This window comes from Otolemur garnettii, unplaced genomic scaffold (assembly GCF_000181295.1).
Source record: "Otolemur garnettii isolate 467f Iridium unplaced genomic scaffold, OtoGar3 scaffold00067, whole genome shotgun sequence".
Taxonomy (NCBI): Eukaryota; Metazoa; Chordata; class Mammalia; order Primates; family Galagidae; genus Otolemur; species Otolemur garnettii.
Genome location: NW_003852462.1, coordinates 6153748 through 6159742, shown reverse-complemented (window position 1 = coordinate 6159742; position 5995 = coordinate 6153748).

Sequence of the window (5995 nt, the reverse complement as noted above, 5' to 3'; positions counted from 1 at the left end):
TCATCTAAAATGGGATAATAGACTAAACCCAGACTGGGCGCTTGGGGCCACGACTAGAGCTGGGTGAAGCCTGGCTGCCACTATCACTGCATTATCTAAGTGATCTTGACGATTCTCCTCCCTGTCCCACCCCCACGGCTTTGCTCTCGGTGCCTCAGGCCCAGCCTCAGCAGTCAATGGTGGCCTTGGAAGGGAGGACTGAATCTTGTGGGCCGCCCTGTTCACAACAAAAGCATTTCCGGCAATTTCTTATGACCATGATGCCAGAGGTGGGATCAGAACCTACCTCCCTCTGATCCTTTCTGTAGCTTCTCTTCTCGCTGGCAGAGAACAGCAGAGCCCCGGACTTGCCTGAGCCCATTGCATCAGGGAAAACCTCCCTGCAGCCAGCATTTGTCTAGGCCTGGAGGGGAGCAAACTTGCCTCTTCCTGCCTCTCCGTGGCTCCATCGGCCACCAGCCCTGGAGGAAGGGCAGACGGGCAGGCACCCAGCACTGGCTGAAGTGAGTCATCCAACGCCCAAATGAGCACCAAGGAGAACCCTGAGGGCGCCGTGCACGTCTGGGGGGTAAGTCTGCCCCATCGGGCACAGATCCAGGAGGCCTCAGGGCTGCCAGGGAGTCGTGGATGGGCTGCGCTCGGGAAAAGTGCACAGCGGCACTTCTGGGGCTTCAATGGGGAGCTGGTTTAAAATGCAGGTTCTGAGGCAGCAGGTCTCGGGTGGGATCCTACATTTCCAGTCAGCTCCTGGATGATCTGCAGATCAGCAGAGCTCCACGCTCTGGCTCCAGGCTCTTCGAATGCCCACCTGGTTTGGCTGTGAGGGGAAATTGTGTGACTGGGCAACCCTGCTAGGGCTGCTGGCTTCACAACCCCGCTAGGGCTGCTGGCTTCTATACCGTGTCCTCGAGACCCCAGGCTGGAAATGAAAGACGCGTTATCTGGTCCTGGTGGACTCCGCGGCGTGCTAGTAAATGTTCAACAAGCTGGGATGCAGGTGGGGGCGGGGGTGCTGATTTTGTAATGTTGCCACGGTGGCCAATTTCAAACTCCTGAGGAGAAAAACATGTGCTTCCGTGGAAAACCGCACTGCTTAATGCATTCTCTTCGGGACCGGGCTCTGCCCTCCTTACACTGCCTTTGAGCTGATGGTTCTGTAAGTAGATAAATGATATGTCCCAACAAAATAATTCTTGTCTGTAAGCATACAAATAAAAATTCTGTCTGGGGAGGTTCAGCTGCCTTCCCTTCCCCCTAAGAAGCCACTTAGGCATCTATATACAAACTCATCTCAGTATTTCTGATCTCTGTGTGTGTCTATACTTTGGTTTCTCTTTGGAATCAGTTACAACATCTGCCTGGGTCCCCACATTAATAACGAATTAAGTGAAGTCTTTAACACGTGTTTATTTTTAATTTGCACAAGAGTCGTGATTTTTACCTTTTTTGGAAAACTATCCTTTAGCACTACTCACAGGTCACCTGGGGGCAGAGCTGGAAAGACTTACACACAATTAGATTCACAGAGCTGCACAATTAGCCAACAACTCGAGCTCATCCCCCCCATAAAGGAAAACTCTGTAACCATGAGCAGTCACTCCTTCCCTCTTACCCAGCCAACCTCCATTCTGAATTCTTTGTAGATTGACCTACTCTGGATTTTTCATGTAGATGGAATCATACAGCACGTAACCTTTTTCTGCCTGGCTTCTTTCCCTTAACATTATGTCTTCAAGGCTCATGTAGCACCAGGGCCTCATTTCTTCTTCTTCTTTTCTTTTTTTCAAGAGACAGGGGTCTTGCTATGTTGTCCAGGCTAGACTCGAACTCTTGGGCTCAAACGAATGTGGGTCAGAGCCGCGGAGATAAAAAGGTGGACCTCACTTTGATGCAATAATTGATAAAATTTATTAACGCCTGCAGGCAGGCTGGATCACCACCATAGGCATTCAGCCCCGACTGGCAGGTGAAGTGTCTTTTTATACCATTATTTTGCAGGGTCAGCAAGCTAGCGCAATACAGAAGCCAATCATAGCAGTTAGAGCGAGGTCGCAAGGGAGGGTGCATATTGATTCATAATCACAAGATACACATTACTTCATCATCATAAGATGGGGTGCATCGTCAGGGGTTACACAATTCAGGGTGTGGGTACATGCTACCATTAGATACATTAACTCACAAATCATCAAATGAGGGGTATTTGGTAAACTTCCGAGAACAGCTTGGGCCTTAAGCCAACTTCACCCTTTTCACCCAGGGCTCACCCCTGCCTCCCTTCCTTCCTTCCCTTATCTCGAGCTTCTTCCCAGATCTTAACTTCTCCTCCCTTGGGAGGGGGAGGGCCTGAGGCTAAAAGGCTTAGGAGAAGTTCTTTTTACAAATACACGGGGTTTGTTGCATTTCTTACTAGTCCTGGGGGTTAGGGCCTGGGGGCTCGGTTATTATAAAACAATCCTCCTGCCTCAGCACCCCTGTGTAGCTGGGATTACAGGCACCTGCTACTGTGCCCGGTTCATTTCTTCTTAAGGCTGTATCCCATTGCATCTGTATACATGTGGCTTATCCATTCATCTACTGAATGGACATTTGGGCTGCTGTGCATATATGCGTACATGTATTTGCTTGAGTACGTGTTTTCAGTTCTTTGAGGGGTATATATATATACACACATATATATATATATATCTAGGAATATAATTGCTGGATTATAGTAATTCTATGTTTAACTTTTTTTTTTGAGACTGAATCTCACTCTGTCACCCTGGGTAGAGAGTGACTTGGCATCATTGTAGCTCACAGCAACCTCAAATTCTTAGGCTCAAGCAATCTTTCCTGCCTCAGCCTCCAGAGTAGCTGGGACTACAGGCATGCACCGCCATGCCTGGCTAGTTTTTTCTCTTTTTTGTTAAGAGACAGGGGTCTCACTCTTACTCAGGCTAATCTCGAATTCCTGAGCTCAAGCGATGCACCTCTCTTTACGTCCCAGAGTGCTAGGATTCCAGGCGTGAGCCACCAAGCCCAGCCTATCTTTAACTTTTTCAGGAACCATCAGGCTATTTTGTGGAGTAGCTGAACTATTTTACATTTCCACCAGCAATGTATAAGTGTTCTGATTTCTCCACCTCCTTGACAACACTTGTTATTTCCCCCTGTTTTGGGTGGTGATTATTTGTTTTTAAGTTATTATAGCCATCCTCGTGTGCAAAGTGATACTTCATTGTGGGTTTGATTTGCATTTCCCCGGTGAGTGATGAGACTGAGCATCTTCTAAGAGCTGCTTGGCCATTTGTATGTCTTTCTTGGAGAAAATATCTGTTCAAGTGATTTGCTGATTTTGAATTGGGTTCTCATTTTCTTGTTGAGTTATAAGAAGAGTTCTTTACATATTCTGGATACTAGACCCTTATCAGGTATATGATTTGCAGAATGTTTTCTTCTATTCTCTTGTCTTTTCATTTATTTTATTTATTTATTTTTTTTAAGAGCCAGTGTTGCTGTGTTGCCCAGGCTAGATTCAAACTCCTGGCCTCAAGCGATTCTCCTGCCTCAGCCTCCTGAGTAGCTGGTACTACAGGCTCATTCCACCTTGCCTCACTTGTCTTTTTACTTCCTTGATATTATCTTTGGATGCACAAAAGTTTTTCTTTTTTTTTTTTTGCCTCCTTGGCCCGCTAGGCCATTGGGGCAGCCGTGCCCAGGACCACTCCTGAGCTTGCCTGTGCGGGAGCAGCCCTGCGCCCATGGCCTTGCTCTCCAGGAAAGCCCTGCCCAGGCTACCCAGAGGCCCATTCCACAAAAGTTTTTCATTTTGATGACTTGACTGTCAACCTGAAATAATTGAAAGGATCAGAATCCAGTTTAAAAGAGTTTATTCTAGGCCAGGTAAGGTGGCTCATGCCTGTAATCCTAGCAGTCTGGGAGCCCAAGGTGGGTGAATTGCTGAGCTCAGGAGTTCGAGACCAGCCTAGCAAAAGCGAAAATCTGTTCGTACTAAAAATAGCCAGGTGTGGTGGCAGGCACGTGTAGTTCCAGCTACTCAGGAGGCTGAAGCAAAAAGATTGCTTGAGCCTAAGAATTTGAGGTTGCTCTGAGTTACAATGATGCCAAGGCACTCTGCCCAGGGCAACAGAATGAGACTCTGTCTTCAAAAAAAAAAGTCTGTTCCAGTGCAGAGCTGAGGGGTAAGCCATCCAGAAAACACAGACTCCAAAGAAATAGGGTCAATGCTCCGAAGCAGAAAAGTGAAAGTCTTCTATAGGCAGAAAACAGAGAAATTTACCAGAATCACGTTTCCCAGACGAGGTTGGTTTGTGAGTTACAGAAATGTGATTAGTTGCAGCTAGTTTGTTCTCTTTCTCCAATTTAAAAGCGCGTATCTGACATTCCATCTTAGACGATGTTACATAGTCAGGAGGTCTTTGTGTAAAAGAGGGAAGAAAAGTTAATCTACAGTGAAGATCAACAAGGAAGGAAGGAAGGGGTCTTCTCTGGTGCCCTTTAGTCTTTTACAACGCTTTACAAAACAACGTAGGTAAGAAAAAGGCTAATCTATAATCAGGAACCCAAAGGTTACAGCTGCCCCGTCAGTGACTCAGCTCCCATCATCACATGCCTTTAAGGCTCAAAGTAAAGTTCCAATAGCTTTGATTTTGAATTACATATTTTCCCATTATACACGCCAGCTGGTTCCCGGGCACCCCTGGATATTGTTTTTGGCCTGCCTAGTCTCATTGTCTGTGATCAAAGAGATCTGTCTATCAGGGAAAGGACTTGAATAAACATTTCTTCAAAGATACACAAATGGCCAACAAGAATATGAAAAGAATGCCCCACATCACTAATCATTAGGGAAATGTAAATCAAAACCACAGTGAAATACCCCTTCCCATCTGTTAGGATGGCTATTATCAGAAGAAAAAAAAATGGAAAATAACAAGTATTGGTGGAGGATGTGGCAAATTGGAACCCTTGTGCACTGTTGATCAGAATGTCGAGTGTAGCTGCTGCAGAATTTAGGAATTTTTTTCCCTAAAAGAAATTAAAAATAGAAATACCATATGATCCAGCAATCCTACTTCTGGGTAGATGATAGCCAAAGGAATTGAAAGCAAGGTCTCAATGAGATGTTTGTACGCCCATGTTCATAGCAGCGTTATTCACAATAGGCGACAGTGATAAGCAGCCCAAGTGTCCATCGACAGATGGACGGATAAACAAAATGTGTGTCCACAGTGGAGCACCATTCAGCCTTCAAAGGCAAGAGATCTTGTCAGGCCTTACGGTATGAATGAGCCCTGAAGACCTTATGCTGTAAGTCGTACGCCAGTCACGAAAGACAAATACTGTTTGGTTCTACTTTTAGGAGGCATCAAGAGTGATCAGATTCACAGAAACAGAAAGTAGGATGGTGTTGGCTCGGCGCCTGTAGCTCAGCAGCTAAGGGCACCAGCCACATGCACCGGAGGTGGGGGGTTCGAACCCAGCCCAGGCCTGCCAGACAATGACAACTACAACCAAAAAATAGCTGGGCGTTGTGGCAGGCACCTGTAGTCCCGGCTACTTGGGAGGTGAGGCAAGAGAATCACTCAAGCCCAAGAGTTGCAGGTTACTGTGAGCTGTGATGGCACTGGCACTCTACTGAGGGTGACAAAGTGAGACTCTATCTCAAAAAAAAAAAAAAGAAAGAAAGAAAGTAGGATGGTGGTTGCTGGGATCTGCAGAGAGAAATGAGGAGCTATGTCATAGAGACAGAGTTTCAGTTTTACAGGATAAGAAGTTCTGGAGATCAATCTCATAACAATGTAAATTCATTTACCACCATTGCACCAGACATTTTAAAATGCTTACCATGCTAAATTCTTGTTGTTGTTTTGAGACAGAGTCTCACTTTGTCGCCCCTGCTAAAGAGCTGTGGCAGCACAATTCACAGTGACCTCAAACCCTGGGGCTCAAGCCATCCTCTTGCCTCAGTTTTTCATTTTTTTTTTTTTTT